The sequence below is a fragment of the Bactrocera neohumeralis genome, chromosome 2 (genome assembly GCF_024586455.1).
Source record: "Bactrocera neohumeralis isolate Rockhampton chromosome 2, APGP_CSIRO_Bneo_wtdbg2-racon-allhic-juicebox.fasta_v2, whole genome shotgun sequence".
Classification (NCBI taxonomy): domain Eukaryota; kingdom Metazoa; phylum Arthropoda; class Insecta; order Diptera; family Tephritidae; genus Bactrocera; species Bactrocera neohumeralis.
Genome location: NC_065919.1, coordinates 12,080,265 through 12,101,970, shown reverse-complemented (window position 1 = coordinate 12,101,970; position 21,706 = coordinate 12,080,265). Strand labels below are relative to the sequence as shown.

At 35.9% G+C, this 21,706-nt stretch overlaps 1 protein-coding gene across 26 annotated transcripts in view; it reads right to left on the bottom strand.

Moving 5' to 3' along the window:
• Nucleotides 1–18,163, bottom strand: part of LOC126754777 (glutamate-gated chloride channel) — an 84,576-nt gene extending 66,413 nt beyond the window's left edge. For 19 of the 26 annotated variants that reach the window (XM_050466964.1, XM_050467024.1, XM_050467055.1 and 16 more), the window contains exons 1-2: nucleotides 17,514–18,163; nucleotides 11,682–12,132 (exon numbers count right to left, since the gene is read on the bottom strand). The gene's annotated coding sequence lies outside the window, so the exon portion shown is untranslated. The other 7 variants (XM_050466902.1, XM_050466956.1, XM_050466911.1 and 4 more) reach the window with 7 other exon arrangements.
• Between the last annotated feature and the right edge of the window lie 3,543 nt (nucleotides 18,164–21,706).

Below are 21,706 nucleotides of genomic sequence, written 5' to 3'. Positions count from 1 at the left end.
TATTGGTTATCATGCACTCATATTGAAACAACATTTGAGTTTTGGTTATAAAATCATTATATTAATGTGCGGCATGATTTCATTTATTACATTTTTTTTATATATTTGCTTTCTGCTTCGTGCTCAAGCCTCAGCGTTTGTGTAAAAAGTGTCAAGTTTGCAATATACTCATACCTAAATAACGTATCTATATACAAGCTGCTTCTTCGCGGCATGCAACAAGTGTCGCATCATATTATGCACTAATCATGGCAGCGATGGGGCAACAGCAGAAGCTTCACACTTGAAGAAACATGTCTTTGCCATGCATTTCTTGCTAAGCACATTGCTACGCTGCTTGTAGTTGAGAAATTGTGCGCCTGTATATACTATATATATAATACACAAGCAACTGCATCAGCGCCAACCCTACCTGCGAAAATCGCCCACCATCAGCCGAGACTTTTGCCGTCTTTGGTTGCGGTGACGACGCTTCGAGTGCCATTTGCCAGCGCTATTCAGTAGATTGTGTAAATTGTGCAACCTAGGCAGCTTTATTGGCTATATGCTGTGGCAACTACAACACCAACAGCAGCGCGAACAAACAAAGATAGCATTGGAGCTGCATATATGTATGAATGTATGTGAGTGCCTATGTGTGTATATCGTTCGATCGTTGGCCTGCTGCTTGGGTATATCAAATTAAAAGCACTTGAGGAAATTCCCACTCGATAATCATATTATGTTTATAAAGATATTTGACAAATATTTTATGAAAATATGCCAACTTACATATGTATACATAAAGTTTACATATTCATGCAAGTGTTTCAATGGCATGTGCAAATACTTGTCATATTCATACATATTCACTGCCATAGGCAGTGGCAGTGGGCGAAGAGCAGTCTAAATTTAGATTTAACACTCAGCTAATTATATATTACCTGAGCGTGAGTGGCACAAAATAAATATTTGTTTGAAGAAGCTTAGATGTGGAGAGCGCATAAATTGGATTCGCAAGTGAGGAACTCTAAATGAGGAGATAAATGGACCCCTTCACAAATGCAAAAGATGCTTTACTAAAACTTTTATGGGTCAGTTTGTATTGCAACTATATGCTATAATGACTCAATCTGAACAATTTTTTCGAATATTGTGCCGTCCCTTTAGAAAATCACCGATGCCGAATTTGGTGCAAATATCTCGGTAAATCACAAAGTTTTCCATACAAGCACTTTAATCCAATCGTTCAGCTATATGCTAAAGTGATACCTTCTGAAAAAAGTTTTCGGAATTTGCACCATTGTCTTAGACAATGATTCATGCCAAATTGCTAAAAGATATCTTGTCAAAAAAAAGTTGTCCATACAAGCACTTTGTTCGGTTGGTTCAGTTTGTATGACAGCTATATGTAATAGTGGTCCGATATCGACGATTTAAATAAATAAGCAGGTTCTTGGAGAGAAAAGATTAAGTTAGATTATATAAGAAGTAGATCCTAACAGGGATCTCACTTGGACAACTTAGAACGCAGGTACGTAGTGGCACCTTAAACTTCTATATAATAGATCGCATGACGCTTACACATTCGACAAAGCGCTTTGAGTCAGTTTCTGCTATAACTTCTGTTTCGCCGCTGTTTCAGCCTCCGTATTGCAAAGACTGTACAATGGATTGCGGCAAGATGAACTTTACTATGTGCAAGTAGTTCCGTAGATCTCTTGCGTTCTACTCTAAGTCAAAAGGATCTCGCAGTCGCTCAGAAACTAATCGTTACCGCTTGGTTAGCGCACGTGAGGTCCACTGGTCCAGTGCTAGAACGCAAGACCCCAAAGTAGATTTAACTCGGTTCTATTTCAATGTGAGCTGGACTAGGGACCCTCTCTACCTATCGAATCGGTTTTGCAGTTGCCAGTGACTCCGGTATGATCCGACACACAAACAACTCTGTTAATTAAGAGACTGCGCTTCCAACGCCACCGTGATAATAGCGACTTGATAAACACTAAAGCATAAAGGAACACCCTACAGAAAACTCCGAATCCATCTGTGAAAAAGCTCACTACGTCTCTTCTTCAGCAGCTTCTCTCCATCCACATATCTCTCGTTGATATGTGCGCATAGAGAAAATCCGCCATGAGTAGCGATCTGAGATCCAGTTTTTCTTAAATGCAGTTTAAGAAGTAGAGAATTTCGATGTGTCCTTGTTCGAACCCCTTCATATGCTCACCTTCTCTGGATTTAGAATATTTAAGGCTACATTGAGTGTTATTGTTGGTGTAGTCCGCAGTGCACTGGAGATGGCAAGAGAGCCATCTTTGGATATGGTTTCGTGAGAAACAACAACTTAGGTGGCTATACCTTTTTCCCATAGCGCCCCAGTAATATATCTTATAATATATACATAACCAATGAATTTCTTACTCTCTGCTCAACATAAGTCCAAGGTATTTCATCTTATTAGCAGGTTGAAGACGTGAACCTGCAGAAGAGCGAAGAGGTATCTGATACTTCTTAGTCAATAAAGCCATTTCAGTATTAGTTGGGTTGGCGGGTAAACCAATTCGCCCAGTTATATACCACGTTGAGGTTTCACCTTCGGTTCGCTTCTGGACGGCATTTAGAATTTTTTCTTAAGCCCTAAGATCAATGTTGTCAACGTAGTCTGTAATAAATCACGCTCTTCTCTTTGCACTCTCGTCTTTGTTGTAATATGTTTCCAATTAAAGACGATGGTATTTAATTTATTTTTAATATATTTTTCAACAGAACTGACTTATAGTAAGTCACACCCTTAAACACATACTACCTTATACATATTAATAAATTCCTGCTAATGCGCGGCAAAAAAAAAAAATAAATAAAAATGCAGCTATTCATTTACAGTTATCGACAAATGTGAATATATGAAACTCATGCCTCAAAATGATGTTATCTCGCACGCTTGCTACACTTCAACAAATACATACATACTGGTACAAAAACAATAATACAGAAACGAAATTGAGAATGAAAAAAGAGAACACCAAGAAGCTGCAGCAAATGCGAGGAGACTGAGCGGGCGGCAAAGATATGAAGAAAATAATTCTTGAGATTTTTTGTGTGCATTTTCTGCAATTTTCTTAATTAAAAAATCGTTTCGATTTCCTTGTAGATGCAATGGCAAATGCAGACAACAACAGCAACAACACGCCAGTTCATCTCTAAGGCGAAATTGATAAGGAATTCGATGAGAAGCGCAGAAGGTTGCGCGGGGTGAATTCACTTGAAGACTTGTTGTTGGATTTTTACTGAGAAGCAGCTGAGCAAAGTTCATTTCTTGCAGTGGGTACTTGTAGCAAGAAGGCCAATAAGATGTTCTCAATGCACGAGCAGATTAATGGACTACGGTATGTGCAAGCTTATGAAAATGCCATGATAGTTTGCATGATTGTTGGCGACAAATCAGGGAAGTAATTGAAAGGATGGAATCAAGTGTAGAAGTTCACGCAAGTGAGGAAAGTTCTCTGATCGCCATTCACTTGGGAGTGGCCAGAAATGATTCTTTTACACATGGCTCAAGCAGCACACTACTTCCGGTCTTTGACCAAGTATCCTCTGGGTAGCCTAAGAACATCCGTTCGAAGGCGAGCTAATGTGAGAAGGCGAAACATCCCCTACATAGGGTTGTGCGCTGGGTTTGGGACCCGCCACGTAAAAACAATACCAATGAAAACTAAACGACAGCCTCGGATGAGAGACTCCCCTTTTGATAAGCACAGAAACTGGGTCTGGCAGTGAACGAGGGCAAAACGAAATAGTCTCTCCTGTCATCAAACAAACAGTCGTCGCACTCGCGACTTGGCTCTCACGTCACTGTTGACAGTCATAACTTTGAAGTTGTAGATAATTTCGTCTATTTAGGAACCAGCATTAACACCACCAACAATGTCAGCCTGGAAATCCAACGCAGGATTGCTCTTGCCAACAGGTGCTACTTCCGATTGAGTAGGCAATTGAAAAGTAAAGTCCTCTCTCGACGAACGAAAACCAAACTCTATAAGTCACTCATAATTCCCGTCCTGCTATATGGTGCAGAGGCTTGGACGATGACAGCAACCGATGAGTCGACGTTACGAGTTTTCGAGAGAAAGGTTCTGCGAAAGATTTATGGTCCTTTGCGCATTGGCCACGGCGAATGTCCCATTCGATGGAACGATGAGCTGTATGAAATATACGGTGATATTGACATAGTTCAGCGAATTAGAAGACAGCGGCTACGCTGGCTAGATCATGTTTCCGGATGGACGAAAACACTCCAGCTCTGAAAGTATTCGACGCAGTACCCGCCGGGGGAAGCAGAGGAAGAGGAAGACCTCCGTTCCGTTGGAAGGAACAAGTGGAGAAGGACCTGGCTTCGCTTGGAATATCCAATTGGCGCCACATAGCGAAAAGAAGAAACGACTGGCGCGCTGTTGTTAACTCGGCTATAATCGCGTAAGCGGGGTCTACGCCAATTAAGAAGAAGAAGAATTGAAATCGCAAGAAATTTAGAAAATTTATTTTTATGTGAAGGTAACTATAAATCAAATTAATGGGAAGAGCGTTACTATTGAAGATATTGGTGCGCGAGGTGTGAGTAACCATAATTTTTTTTAAGGTTAAGAAAGTCTAAAATTAAAAAAAAAAATATTTTTTTTTGGCTTAAAGTACACTGTAGTATCGCAGGCTTTGGCTCAGCGCTTAGAATTTAAAAGCCGATTTTCTTGCTCCCAACTGAAAATCGCCAAAATTAGGCCTCATATTAGCTCATCATGCTTTAGACTGGTTTAAGCCCTTAAAGGTGTAACCATCACATGCTTTAGATGCTTTAGACTGGTTTAAGCCTTAAAGGTGTAACCATCACACCATATAAAATTATCGCTCTTGGTAGTGGGTGTGAGCTAGAAATAAGGACAAATATTATGATTGTAACGTCCATTCGAAGGCCACAAATTAATATTCTATTTATAGTTCACTTTCGACCTAATGGCGCTCATATGTCCATACACACTGATTTTGCATCCATGTATGCAACGGATATTGCATTTTGCGCCCACGAAATTGACATTTTCACATTAACCACAGGACCAATGCAACAGCAGGTGATTGCGAATATGCGACGTATTTCACTCTCATTGCTCGCGTCATCATTGTATATTCGAGTACAGTGTGCGAATTATGGATAGTCTTGCTGCAGCTTGAGAATATACTGGCTTTCTCGTCTAAATATAAATCATTTAAATATAAATCATTTAAATATTGAAGAGCACACACTCGGATATCTCAACATATTTTGTGAATTCATCGTTGTTTAAAATACCATAATTTCTAGGATTGTATAATCTTTCATTTACCACATTTCCTATCCACACCAAAATCACCATTTAATCTACAGAGCTGGTTTCCCGAGACTAACGGAATCAATGATCCATGAATTCGTCCAAAAAAGAATGCTTTTTTGTCAACAAAATTATTCATCCCGCTCATGTGCCCTTTCTTAAACTGAAGTCTGGCTACTTTTGGGGATAGGTTGCCTTTCATATACCGGGATTTTGCAACCCTAGTTTTACAATCTGGCAATTCACAACTTTAACGTAAAGCTTGACAATTTCGATATTATAGATGCTCAAAATGTTTTGACATACGAGCGCTTTTGTGTTGCTTACAGTAACTTAAAATATTCATCTCAGCCCAAAAATGGAATTTTACAACTTTCGACGTGGATTAACTTAGTAACAGAACATCGAAGAACTCAATTGAATTTTTGATGATGAAGCTCCAACAAGTAAGTACCAGTGTTGATCAATGGTATGGTGAATTAGTTGTTGTTCTGGAAACTATTGCTGCTGTGCGCAAACTGATATTATCAGAACATTTAGTAACCTATCGTGACATTGAGACTAGAGAAACTATAGGCATTAATGGGGCCAGCATACGTTTATTAGTGCATGAACATTTGATTGTTGCGGATCACTCTTCACCACGACTCTCTCTCTCACTCTCTCATCCATCGACTCAACCAATTGCATTTTGGAGCACTCAAACATCGATTTGAAGAGTCATTCAAGTTAAGAATTTAATGTTTTTGCAAAGCTGCAGAGGCCGTTGATACGTAGAGTAGCAAAAATTATTCAATAATTGATTGAGTATATAAATCTTAGTGGAATAAAAAAAGGTCCATGGAGCTACTAGCCCTTCAAAAGGTTCACATTGACAGAATGATAGGACACTCAGTTGGTGAGGCTTGCATTTTGGAGGACGCCATTGTCCAAGTTAGGGAGAGGAAGATGAGGTGTTAACATCTAGATACATTTTCCTACACTGTCCAGCTTTCATCAAACCAAGGTTGAATATCTCGGTTGCCATAATTTCCTCATACTTCGCAAATTAGCTGGAGTAGACATTAGCCAGCTTAATAAATTTATGGCTGAATCTAGGCGCTTTGTAGATTTGTAACGGTCTTTTTGATCCATACTTAGAGTTCTGGGCATCGCAATGGACCAGCGTCTCTTGCAGATCAAGTGGGATTATTTGAGGTCTCACGAATATCAGCCTATTACCTAACCTAATGAAAAATATTTTTAAAGCAATAAAGCGATTTTCGATGATAAATATTTATTCCCAAATATAAAAGGGAACCCTCGTGTTCGTTTCCACCTTGTTTCAAAATTTTTAATGTAGGGCTTACCAAATTTCGTGCACCATACATACTCATGTAAATAAAAACAGTAAATATGTACAGTATGTACAACTTATGAAAGTTCCTAAATTGCCTTTTTGATCTTCTAATGAATTTGTGCGTAACAGAGCTGCATTTTGTGAATTTTTCTATTTCGTCCGTACACTTGCTGTCAACAATTGCCACATATAGTACATATGTATATGAATACGTAATTTTTATGAGATTTTATTTTTATAATGTACAGACTATATAGTCGCAGCCTAGTCAAAGAAATATTGCATGACCGGCACTATTTTGCATATGACACACTCTTTCTCTATTTCCCTCTCTCTCACGCTCTATTTCTATCCCTCTCTTTTTTTCTCTCTCTCTACCCCTCGCAAGCCAATTTTACATTACTCTGCATTCATGACAATGTATACAAACAAGACGTACGATGCGCTATCGTCCATCGACGCTGCCACTTCTGCTTCGCCGGGCAAAGTTATTGCGAGCATAAAATGTTCTTTGCCACTTTTTAATTAAATTTAAATGCACTTTATGCTCTGAATGCTTTTCAACGCAGCGCATAAGCGACAAAAATTTATAGAGACATATGTACATATGTATGTATCTGACCGTCTCTCCGCCCAACTGTATGCATGCGAACTAGTTCCGTAGTTTTTTGTGACAGCGATCTGAAATTTAGCAGCCGTCCTTTTCTCGCTAAGGAACTGCTCATTTGTCGGAATGGTCGATATCGGATCACTATAGCAAATAGCTGTCATACAAACTGACTGATACGAATCAAGTGCTTGTATGGAAAACTTTTTCATTTGACCATATTTCTTAACGAAATTTGGCATAAAATATTACCTAAAGCTACAAAGTATTTTCTGATAAAAATTGTTCAGATTAGATCACTAAAGCATATAGCTGCCATACAAACTGAAGGATCAAAACCAAGGTCTTGTATGGAAAACTTCTATAAACATAGAGATATCTTAACGAAATTTGGTATGGATTATTGCCTAAAGCAGTAAAAGGTAGAAATTGGATTGAACCATTGCCTAAAGAATGATCAAAACTAGGTCTTGTAAATATATGTAATTTGGTATGGATTGCGAAGAAATTGAAATTGTTCAGATCGATTCATTATAGCATATAGCTGTCATACAAACTAAACGATCGAAATCAAGCACTTGCAAGGAAAACTTTTTTATTTGACGTGGTAACTTAATGTAGTTTGACACATGTTATTTTCTAAAACAGTGGCATAATCTCCGAAGAAATTATTCAAATCGGATTACTATAGCATATAGCTGTCATACAAACCAATCTATCAAAATCAAGTGCCTATACGGAATATTTTGTAAATGTACATACTTTGTATTAAAGCTTCTTTGCATTTTTTTCTTCTATTACTAATATTGACTCATTCAAATAATCGCCTTAGTTTTAGCCCACTAGAAACAATTGAAGAAAAATATGTACATGCCCGCATGAACATATGCATTAACTGCACGCAACGCTCCTTCGTTTTTTAACATCCACGAAAGTGAAAGTGTAATTTTAACTCGGCGTCGATGCATACAAGCACATTTCTACGCAGTTGCAGCATGTTGCAGTAGCAGCATAAAATCCGCTTAGACAAATACCCACATAATATGCTTGCAAATCTTCACACATACTTAAGTGTGTGCATGCTCAGGTGTATAGGCGCGTGCTCGTGCTAGTCGTGTAACCAGATATCGAGCTAAGCAGTTATAAACACTTCGGGATTGGCGAGTTGCCTGAAAAATGCGCAAAGTGTTGCAATATTATAGAAGGGCATAAGAAGAAACTTAACGGAAAGCGCTTTCAAAGTTATAATACATTAGATGTGTAATGAAGTCTATATATTTTAAATTAAAATTTCACTAGTCTCCATTTTTAATTTTTTTTTCAAGTTTTTAGTTTAATGTAAAAATGACGTTTGAATTAAAAAAAAAAAAACCTGTCATTGTTTTATTTTTTAAATTACCATAAGGGTTGAAGCCATGACAACGAGAACATGGTTTTCAGGTAGGCATAATTTAAAAAAATTTTTTTTTTTTGTAATTTTCAAACTTATTTTCATGCATTCGAATTTGATAAAATTCAACATATTTTTTGAATCAATAAATTTAAAAATTTTCTCAGAAAAAAAAAATTTTTTTCGCCCTTCTAACTGTATATAACCCCTTAACAAAAATTTCGGGTTCGCCTATTTCACGTTGCCCTCATCTCTAGTTTATGCGCGTAAAGCATGTTGCGTATACGACACGTTGCACCACTGCTATTTTCCAGTCACCTACTAATTACAATTAATCCGCTTATGCATAACATGGCACGTATCACTTTATATAAGTGCTTATTTATATTTGAGTGGGGCACATGTGTGGGATGTCTATGCATTTCTTGTGAGATGCCGCGCTTGTTGCTGAATTGCTCACGTTGGGGTAGGCGTGGATGCGCTTCGGTGTGATAAAAGCCAGTGCAGTTGCATATGTAACGTATTATAATGATAGATATGCATAGATTCTACTATTTTGATAGATATGTGTGACATGTGTGGTTTAAATTTCATTAAAGTTTAAGTTTGTCTGTGCACAAAAGCCGGCTTTAGCTCGCATTGATTCTTTGTTACTTAAGTGCAGATTTATTCCTATTATTAGCTTAATGTGTGTATGTATAGGTAAATATATTGAATAAATATTCATAATTTGTGAAATTTTTGCATTGAATTAACTGGAGTTAGTTTCTAAATGCCACCTGCGTAAGGTTTTTACCAATTGCGTAATACTAAGCTTTATGAATTCAAAATTAAATTGATTGCCTTGAATTTGTTTAATATTTTTAATGAAAAAATCTGCTTCCACATATAACTTAAAACTTTTTGCACAAACCACAGTTCTTTATGGTGCATACAAGTATGTACATATTTGACCAAATTTAATTCACACTATGAGATAACTCAAGTATAATCGGGAATATATTTTCATTTTAGAAAGATAACTCACACAATGACCTATATATACTTTAGAGTGGATCGATTTTTTTTTCTAGAAAATCGCATAAGAGGGCAATGTTCTACGTATCATTCTGAACTTTGTCTAAGAGAATATGGGTCTTAAGCCAGTTTCGAGCCAGCAATTTTCACAGCGAACTTTAAAAAATCTGAATAATTGGTTTTATGGAAGATATATGATACAGTTGTCCGATCTTGGTTCTGACAAATGATCAATAGATTATCAAAATGCACCTACGTACTGAATTTTGTTCGTATATCTCAAAAACTGCTGAGAAAATTTTTATATTTTCTAAACAATTTTGCCTTAAAATGGCAAACTTGAAACCAGTCTCTTAGAAAAAATTCTTCAGAATGCTCATTAGCACATTTTCCGCATACTCTATTTTTCCTTTTTGTTTTTTCTCCCGAAAATCGACCAGCTCTAATACACATATCTATGCTAAAATAACGAATATAGGAACAGGGGTAATACAGTCAGCGATTCCACATATTTTCGGCATTAAACTAATGTATGTCCGATGTAAAATGTTAATTTAATGTTTCTAAGACATATGTACATATTGATCCATATATAAAGTGTAAAGCCAACGGAAAGTTAGAATTTAATTCGATTTTGACATTACAACTTATCGTTAGATTATTAAGATAACTCACAGATTGACCAATCCATATGGTATAAAGTCAACCGGATATTTGAAACTCATAGTATTAGGCATATGGGTACTAAGGGAAGATTTGCCGCGATTTTACCCAATTTTTTCTCGAAGACAATGTTTGGTTAGAAAAAAATGTTCTGAGTTTGAGTTTGAACCTGATACCTTATTAAACTAATGTATATCAGATGTAAACATTTCTAGCTCAATGGGTATGTAAGCAAGGAAAATTGTCGCATTTAGGACGAAGTACAACCTAAAGAGATTCAAGAACTGCCATTTTATCAAAAAAAAACACGGTTTGGTGTGGCTTGTGAGCCGGTGAAATTATCGGGCTATATTTCTTCAAAAATGATGCCGGTGAGAACATATCCGTCAATGTCGACCGTTATAGCGCCATGATAACCAACAATTTGATGCTTAAAATTGGAGCTCGTGTTCTCTGCGACTTTTGGTTTCAACAAGATGTCGCCAATTCCCACACATCGCATCAATCAGTGGATTTATTGAGAGAACATTTCAGTGAGCAGATAATTTCATATTTTGGTTTGGACGATTGGCCACCAAGATCGTATGATATCATACCGTTAGACCTTGTCCTGTGTGGATATGTAAACTCTAAAGTATATGCAGACAATCTTGTTTCGATTCGAGCCTTGAAGCAAACCATCACGCGTGTCATTCGCCAGTTACCAGCCGAAATACTCAAACGAGTCATCGTAAGTTGGACTCAATGGATAGACCATCTGAGACATAGTCGCGGCCAGCATTGGAAAGTGTAAATGTTCAAGGAATAAATGACAAAGGATGATCTTTCGTATGATAATAAACATTCACCACTAAATTTGAAGTTTCTGTGTTTTTTTCGTTAAAAGGTAGGGAACCTTGCGGTGGATCACTCTTTATTATTGAAAATAAAACGATTATTTTGTACGACATACCAACAAAAAAGTGTTGTGAATTAATTTATTGCAAAATTTATGTATTTAATAAATTTACAAAATCTTTTAATGAGCTGAAAAATACATATATAGAAACAGTTAGCCAGCATAAGTTCAGTTTTACGTGACTGAAGCAAAATTTGGGCTCAAATATATGAGTAGTCACGTACATACACATCTACAACACACACATTGAAAATGCTGCAGAATTAGTTTTCAGTTAGCAATTCACTCGCACCAATTTCGGCAAGGACTCACATAAATACTCACACAAATACGTACTCAAATGAGTACTTGTGCGTTGGATACAAGCGTACATACTATTTGTATTAATTGCGAGTACAGTTCACATTCGATTGTAATTTGAAACTTACCGTAATTACAAGCAATTGTTGCGCAGTGTAAACTAGTTATCATGTGCTCTCCGCTCCAATAGTATATATCTGGCTATTGCAGTTGTCATTCAATAAGAATTTTGATGTCGATACGCATTAGTGGTGATATTGGTTTGTTGCTTTTATTGTTTTATTATTAGTATTATCTATATTTGAGTAATTCGTTTAGCAAATGAAATTATGGAAATTGTTGCTTTGTTTTATTGTTAGTTGTTTTTGGTATTTTGCCTTTTGTTTAGAGTACCGTTATTGTTCTGCGCTTTTGTTGTGATATTAGGTAGAACTTGTGTTGATTTTAGCACTTGTTGCTATCTTGTTAGCACTCTAATGATGCTAGAATGCTAATTTTTGCTTAGTCAGGTTGTTTGACAGTTGAAGTCAAGCCAATGCAACTAGTTTATGGTTGTTGTATGTGATGCACGGTAAATAGCTATTAAGAAGGTGGATCAAGGTGAAGTAAGGTAAATTTAAAAAATTCAAAAAATAAAAAATAAATAAAAAAAAATTAAAAATTTAAATTAAAATAAAAAAAATATTTCTTTGCTTAATTTCTGCAAAACGTCATAAAGTCAGTTAAATATTTGTTTTAACTGCCACGGAAACGCAGATTTTGTGAAAAAGACCACCACAATGACAGCAACGAGTATTTACTATGTTTATTTCTTTTCTTTGATACACACGAAGTGTATTTGCATTCAAAAAACATATATTTCTTTCCCCTGTTTTGACCTCATTTTCCATTAATGCCACAACCTTTCAACTGTTTGCGGCACACTCCGCTAGCCTGTGTTCGTTTTGCAGTACTTTTCCAAGCCAATAATAAATTCAATTAATTTTCCACCATCAAATATGTATTACTTTCCTCTTTCTTCAACTTCGACCTGCCAAATTGACTTAACAAGCAACCCGAACCGAGCAGCTGTCAACAGGGACTCGACATAATTAAGTTGGGCCCGAATTCTGCTGCCAGACTTCTTTCTCTTATTACACTATGCTCTGCGCAGCGCTTCCTTGCTTACACACATACCTACTTATTGAGTTATATTCACCGTGCAGCAATTCGCTATTCTTGGGGTCTCGGCTGGCAACTGTAAACTTTATGCACATTATACACACAGCCTTGGTTTTGTGGCAAGCACGCTGTATAAGTGTTATGATAGGAAAGAAAACGAGTAAAGACAATGCTAAAAACTTGATCCACTTTCTTTTCGAAATAATGTCAGTTTCCGGTCATTTGCTCGCACATCCGTTGGCGTTGCAATGACCAAGTGCCAAGTCTTGAGTACACATCAGCACACACGCACCACCTACTACAATATGTATGGTGTATATGTAAGTAAACGGAAGTTGTAATACTCACTTTGGAGTTGATGTTGAAGGCATGAAGCTGACGACACAGTTGCCTGATTATTTGCATAGGCGTTTATGGTGGTTCACTATGCGGTTAGTAACATGTGTCTGCTTGTAATCAGTTCTTTACAGATAGTTTTATGTCAACATTTTAAATGAAGGTTGCGATTTCACCACACTGTAAAAACATATAACTGTGAAATTTTTAACACCGTGTAAAGGGTATATTATATAATTAGTTTGCAATGAAGTTTGTAACACCTAGAAGGTTTATATATATACGCGAACTAGTCTTTCGCTCTTTGAGTTTTCGATTTTGCATATAACCTTTTCTTTCTAAGTAGTGACAATTTTATAGGAACCGCTGATATCGAAGCACTATAGGATATAATGGGTGATCCAAGTAAAGTTACTTTTTTCAATAGCTCCAATCATGCGGATGTTATTTCTGTTCAGTTATGTTTGGCATTTTATCATGGAAAGACTTGTGCCTGAACAACGTTTACAAAGTCGATTCGGCGCCATTCGCAACAGCTCAGACTGAAGTATGGAACGATTTGGCGTATTTTAAGGCGAGATCTTAATGTTAAAACATAAAAAATACAGCTTGTATAAGAACTGAAGTCGTTTGACCTTGCCAAGCGACATCGCTTCGCTCTTTGGACTCTTGAAAAGTCACAAAAAGGTCCGACGTGTTCGAGCCAAGTTTTGTTCAGCGATGAAGTCTGTTTCTGGCTCAATAGATATGTAAAGAAGGAAAATTGCCGCATTTGGGCCGAAGTGCAACCTTAAGAGATTCAAGAGCTGTCATTTCATCCAAAACGATTTGGTGCGGTGGAATCATTGGTTCATATTTCTTCAAAAATGATGCCGGATAGAACGTAGCTATCAATCGCGCCATGATAACCGACTATTTAATGCCTGTAATTGAAGCACGTGTTCTCGGCGACGCTTGGTTTCAACAGGACAGCGTCACTTCCCACACATCGCATCAATCAATGCATTTATTGACAATACACTTCGGTGATCAGATAATTTCATATTTTAGTTCGTTTGACCACCAAAATCGTGTGATTTCACATCATTAAACCTTTTTCTGTGGAAATATGTAAAGTCGAGGTTTATGCAGACAATCTTGTTTCGAACAAAAACATCATGCGTGTCATTCGCCAGTTACCAGTCGAAATGTTTGAATGAGTCATCAGAAATTGCACTCAAGGGATGGCTCTTCTGAGCGGCCAACATTTGAAAAAGATAATCTTCAAAAATAAATGTCAAAGGATGATCTTTCGAATGATAATAAACATTTACCATTAAATTTGAAGTTTCTGTTTTTTTTTTCTTTAAAAAAGTAGGAAATTAATAATTCTTCAGCCGCCATACAAGTTGTAAGATCGGAATCAAGTGCTTGTATGGAAAACTGTTTTATTTGATGAGATATCTTGAAAAAATTTGGCTTAGGTTATTATTTAAGGCAATGATGTAATCTTCAAAGTACTTATTCAGATCGGAAGACTATAGCATATAGCTGCCATACATACCTAATAATGGAAATCAAGTTTTTATATGTAAAACTTTTTTATTTGACGAGCTATCTTCACGAAATTTGGCACAAGTTATTACTTAAAGTAGTGGCTTAATCAGCAAAAGAATTGTGCTGATCAGATCTCTACAGCATATAGCTGTCATACCAACTGTACGATTGTCATACAATACTTGTATCGAAAAATTTACAAGAATAAGTAGTATACATTAAAATTTTTCTATTTAGTTTACTTAAGCAGCTATTTTCAAAAATATATCCGGCAGAAAGCTTGAATATGGATATGGAACGATTCACACAGGTGTCAATTCTTCTAAAATATGTTCTCAAGCGTATGCAATATTTTCACGATTATTTTCATTATTATTATTTTTTGACTAATTTTCTTGCTACCAATGAGTCACAAAAATTTACGAAAACTACCAGATTTTCAACTAAAATGGAAAATAACGTAACCTCACTTTTCATTAGTTTACAGGCGAAGGAAAAACGTTATAATAGAAACCACTCATATTGAAACACAATTTGAGTTTTGGTTATAAAATGGTTACATACTGGTTATATATAACAGCGGCTGCTGAAAATTTAATGTTACATACTATATGGAAAATGATATTCTGAATCGTAAGCAATAAAAACTCAATTTAGAATTTTTTGATGATAAATTGCTTTGCGTTTAAGGTGACGATATAGTAACCGATGTATAGGTTATATTCTATTACAGTTGTGATTATTTTGTGTCCGCATGACTTCTTAGCTGCTTGTACAGTTTTTTTTTATTTGAAAAAATAAACCAGATGAATTGGTTCAAACAGATATTAACTATATTCAAATACTGTCTCAATTGTAAACATTCTTAAATAGTGACAATTTTAGTTTAGTTTAGTTTTAGTTTGATATTTTATTTATATTTAAAAGAAGTGATAAAATTATTTCTGTAAAATGATTTTTTTGCACAATTCAGTTCAAATTTTCTTCTTGTTATTTCGTAACACCGCTTATAACCCAAAAGTGTAACATATATTCTCTTTGTTTTTGAATGCCGTGGAATTTAATTTTTTATATCATAACACCACATTTGCGTACACTATTTTTTAAATATATTCGCCATATTTGGATAAATTATCATTTTGTTAATTTTTATTTTCCTCTCTCCTTTTCCTTCCTCCTACCAGTCAATAAGAGAATGAGGCAAATTCATAAATATATTTGGTTGTCACATGCGTAGCTCTTATTTCAACTGTTAACTTGATTCGTTTCTTGCACACATTTATCTTTAAATTTTCCAATACTGTCTATTTTTGTTTGAAATACAGTACTGCTAAAAATATTGCACTGCTTATATATAGCTTTACACTTATCAGTTGCTTCAGCGAATTTGTCTACACTTAAAGTTCATTCTCACTTTTGTTTCACTTATGAACTGCTTACACACGTATTTTATCAGCAACTAAAACGCGGAAAAATTATCTTCTATGCCAAACAGAATCCTTTTGTTTTTATTTCTGAACACTTCAATCCATAAGCTTTTAAGAAATTACCAACAATTTCTTGTTTTATTTTATTTTTTTTTGATTATAGGTAACATCTGATTCAACAACACAACACTGATATTCCGCTGCCGCCACTTGGTATGCGCCACTTTAGCGTTGCCATCTCTGTAATACTCCCTCCTGTTGCTGTAAAGGCAATGTAGTGATCTCTTTGCCGTATGCCCGTTATATATGGTTAAAGCCGACACCGCAATACTTAAACGAGCGAGTAGCAGACGAAAGCTGCTGTAAATTATTTACCAGTCATGGCTGCACTTCAACAACTGAACCGAACTTCGGCACTTCGGTGGCGCGCACAAAAGTAGGCAACAAAGTGAAGTCTGCGCTTGCAGCCACGGCAATTGCAGCAGCTGTGTTGGTGGCGGAGCGTATTCCACTACACTTCTACATGTGTGTGTGTGTGTTTGTACGTAGCAAAGCTATGACGACAAATTTGGCAAAAACAACAACACTAATGTAGTGTTAGCAACAACAGGCGTTTACCATTTCCACACCAATATAGGTGAATTGCTGTACACGCTCTCCCAGCTGCTGGACAAAAACTGCATTGTTGTTATTGCATGCTTAATAACACAAACAACTGCTTAGTGCATATACAAATCGCATGCGAGTGTTCGTTTGACTTCGTCATATAAGCGAATGCACGTGCTTATGCTTCGTTTGCCATTTCTATCGCAGTGTGTATGTGTGTCTGTGTGCGTGCGTAATTTTCAAAGTAACAACACGCACTCATACAACATTAGGGTGTGGTGAATATGCAACACAAGGAAATATACAAATTGTAAAGAGCGGCCGTACGAGCGCGAGCGCGCAAGTGAAAGAGCGCCGCAAACTTGTGCGTATGCGAGAACTAAGGCGAGGCAAATGACCAAGTACCAACAGCTGGAGACAATATCCCTTTTTTTCTGTTTTTTTTTTTTTTTGTTTTTGTTTTTGTCAAAGCCCATAAGCAGCTGAAGCGCTGAAGAAGCTAAGAAGCAGAGCAACAGTGGCAGCATCAGCCGTATACGCTGAAGAAATAACACCACTGTGGATGAAGCGTGTGCAGAAGCAAAGCATCAGCGTAGTACACGAAGTTACGACGACCGTTGCTATTAGCAGCGCGTCAGCATGAGAGGCAGAAGCTGAAGAAATCGAAAATGTATACGCTGGCAGTCACTACACATCCGTTTCCACATTTAACATCATATCCTTCTTTGTAATTGTTGTAATCAATTTAGTTTTTTTTTATTTCAACGTTTTTCACCTGCATACATACATACATATAGTAAATATATATAAATATGTATGCTTGGGCGTTTCAAGAAAGAAAGTCTGTTTTCTTTCTTCTTAAAAGTGCTTCACAAAAACGCTCAAACCCAGTACCTTGTAGTGTTATCCATAAAAGTTACGTTTTTATCAGCGTGTTGAGCTGCGCTGTGCTTAAGAGCTGGCAGTGCCTACTTCTAGTATGTATATTCGCAGACGTTTCTATGCCGTTGTGCGCGTTTTCAGACGTATCTGTGTTAACTTGCGTCAAATGCTGGTAGTCTCGTTTGCATCACTTACTTTATATGCCAAATTTGAAAATTATTTTACCGTTAATTTTTCTTTATTATTTTTGTTGTTTTATTCACTAGTATAGAAACGCCTTTTTCATATTTGCTGCATGCGCCCCAATTTGCAAATTATGTGATATGTGTGCGCTGGTGCCTGTGTGCGTGTGTATATATATGTTTCCTTTTCACTGGATTCTCTTTTTCCTGTCGGTTAGCTCATTTTCTTTTCACTGTATAGACAAATTTTACTTTTACGTTTACGTTTTTTCCGCTTAGTAATATTGTATAACTAATTTTCAGGTATAATTTTCAACACTTTTCTATGCTTTTATTAGCTGCCCACAACTGGTGCATAGATATCTCATCCTTTTTTGTTGTTTTTTATGTCTGTTTTTTTTTTTTTTTTTTGCTTGCTTGCAACTTTTCACTGTGACGCGCTTTATTTGTAACCGTTTGGCATCCGTACACGTCGACTGTCTCCACCTGACTGAGAAAATCGATGGCCAATCTCTGCAATTTAACACACACGACGCATAGCAATATGGTGGGTTTTGTGACACAATTTCGCGTGTTTGTGTTCGCTTGTGTGTGTGCACGGGCTTATTTGCGTCTGTATAACAGTATTTAGGTGGCGGCTGCTGTCGCTCATTGTAACGCTACACAGCATCCCTCGTGTGCACGCGAGCGTTCGCTTACAATGGTGCACTCTCAATCGTGCGCTCTTTCGCTCTCACTTCGTATATTTCGTCCTAAGTGTATTATCGGCAAGAATGCGTGTTCCGTATTTTAGAGTTACTTTTCATAACGGGTTTTTATTGTTTGCTATGATTGAATAACGGTACTTTTAACTGGTGTTAAACGCTTTGTTATTTTTGAAGACAATTGAAAGTTTAGAAAACTGTGTGTATTGAATTCCTGTTGGGCATTAGGTGTCAGGTTGAATGTTGCGTATACGCCATAGTCGTTCAAGTAATATTTGGAAGTAATTAAATTTGTATGTCATATACATACTATATTAAGGGAAAAACTGAAAACTTGCTGAAATAGTTGGACTAACTGTGAGTGCTCTGAATCTAAGTATGTGTTATTTCTAAGTTGATTTTTTTTTTGGTTTTGCAGATGCCAAGATTTTAGTTTTGGCCCTAAAACTTTAATCATTGTAAACAAACACACTTTCATAAAGTTAAAGCGTGTCTAAGTAAAAGGATTATTAACTTTTACTATTTGAATTTTTCTATATTTTTTTTTATTTGTTACTTTTTGTTAGAAATTTTGAAATCCAAAGCAAATCAACCTATAAATTTGAATTAGGAATATTCTAAAAAAATATTTTCCGCTCTACAAAAACGTTTTATAAATTTTTGCCACATAAAAATTACTTTAAAAGTTATATCCAGTTAAATTTACGTGGCAAATGGACTGTATTCATATGGCACAACATGGCGTATGAGCAACACGGCTTTCATAAATCACTGTTTTCTATTTATATATTTTCAACAAGTATATCGTCAACTAAAATGCATGCAACACCACTTTTCATAGCAGGCGAAGGAAAAACGATATCAATCAAGTTGAAACAAACTTTTAGTTTTGGTTATAAAATGGTTATATATTGGTTATCATACACTCATATTGAAGGAAAATTTGAGTTTTCGTTATAAAATGGTTATATGTTGATTATTAGATCTAACAGCGATTTTCGATTTTTTTGATGATACGTTGTTTTATATTTTAGGTGACGATATAATATGTTTATTAGGATGAGTCAGAAACATAAATTTTTTCCCGCTTGGAACTCTGAAAAATAGATTCTAAGGCATCTTAGTCTCTATATAATCTATATATTAAAGTGGGCCAAAAACATAAATAAAAAACAGATACTAAGACATCGCTAAAAAAGCCTCTCCCAGTATGAGCCCTTGCTTGTAGCGAGAAGTGCCACTGCCTAACAGTTTTCAATTTTTTTTTCTTGAAATCAGCTAGAAAAATTAAAATCTCGCTTCCAACTTATTAAAAATACTACTTCATAGATTGATTATGTAATTCAATGCTCTTGAAAAAATATCTCCTAAGATTTTTTTCGTAAGGCTAACGCTTTAAAAGATATTAATTGAAATTTTATTATTTTAAGGCACTTTTCTAATAAATTTAATAAATCAATAAAAAATCATTTTACGTTGCAAAGCTCACATTTGCTACTCTAAAACAATTTCAGAATTTTTTTCGTTGATTTTTGATGATGTTTAACACGTAAACGCTTAACTTAAACGAAAAATCTTAACTAAAATTAATTTTCAAATTTCGAATACCAAATAGCACATTGAAAAAACAATAAAAAAACAATAAAATTTAAAACAACAAACATTTATTCCATTTATAATCCTATAATTAAAATTAAAATTTTAAAATCTAATTTTTGATCCAAAATTCCAAACCATCATGACTAGTAAGCTTCAAATATACAATAATTTTTTTTTCAGCCTAAAATTAAGTTAAGGAAATTTTACAATTTCCATATAAAAATAAGTAAGTAATAAAACGATGTGCATATGCTGAAAACTTCAACTCCAACCGACAGAAATAATCAAGTTTGTCAATTTTCTACCGCCAACATTGCGCGCAGATTATTTCCTCCATTCAAATACGAATTCAACAATAGTAATTGTTATCGCCTGCGTATTTACGTCGCCGTTTACATAAACCGAACTGCGAAATGAAAAATGAAACAAGGAAAAAAGTGACTTCGGTTGCACCAAAGCTATAATACCCTTCAGAAAAAACAAAGTATATGCCTTACAAGAACTTTTTTTTATCAGTCAGTTTGTATGGCAGCTATACGAAGCAAAGGTCCGATCTGAAAAATTTCTTTGGATATTATGGCGTTCTTATGCAAAAGCATACATGCCAATTTTCGTGATGACATCTCGGCAAATGAAAAAGTTTTTCTTACAAGAGATTGATTTTGGTCGGTGAGTTTATATGGCAGCTTTATGATATATATTGTACTTATTTGATATCAGCAGTTCCGACAAATATGCAGCTACTTCCTGAGAAAATAATGTGTGCGAAATTTCAAAGCGATGTCTTAAACACTAAGTGGCTATATACATACTACAAGCATATGATACATACTTTTATATACTCGTATAGAGTATTCTAAGTTTCCTTCAGCGTATTACAAACTTCGTGTTAAACCTCATGTACACTGTTAAGGGTATAAGAACAAAAAAAAAAATAAACAACAATAAAAAAGTGTATAGCAACGTGTACGTCAACCATGACGAACAGTCAGTGGCGTGCTTATCGCTTGCCACCTTGCAGAGTAATTATCGTCAATAGCAACACTATTCATATTATCCACACCAATGTAGAACTAACAATGCACAACTATGGTCGTCGGCACATTCAGCAACGTCACTGTCATTGTCATCATCGATGGCTTTATTATGCGGCAGTGCTGCAAACCGTGTGGCAAATTCCTCTGTTGACATACTTACTTACTTATAGAAAGCTTGCCACCCTGCAGCGAAGCAACCGACTAGTCGAGTAGTATACTAGTTTGCAACTAGAAATGTCAGTCTTTAAATTTATGAAAAAATGAAAAATATGCGATAAAACAATCACTTAACATTTAAGGTTTCCTGAGTGAAATCGAGTTACGCAGCAAATCCGCAGTCTTGTAGCTGCTATGGAAGCATAGATTAATGAGTTGTAGTATATGATTTGACCAGTGATATTGCACCATGATTGAACTGGTTGTCTTTGTTTGCGTTTTTGAATCAGAAGAAGATTGGTATATTTACTTGTATGGAAAAAGACAATCAGCTGACTAGTTGGCGTGCTTATAATTCCGCGTTTTCCTGTAGGGTATGTGCTATGGCATACGTATGCGTCACTGTTTTGGTTATGCGTAAAGTAGTTTTTCTTTTTTAAGCTGGCATTCCCTACTTCATATACATACATACATATAAATTGTTATTGTTTCACATTTTCCTATTATCATTTTACTTGACGTCGCTT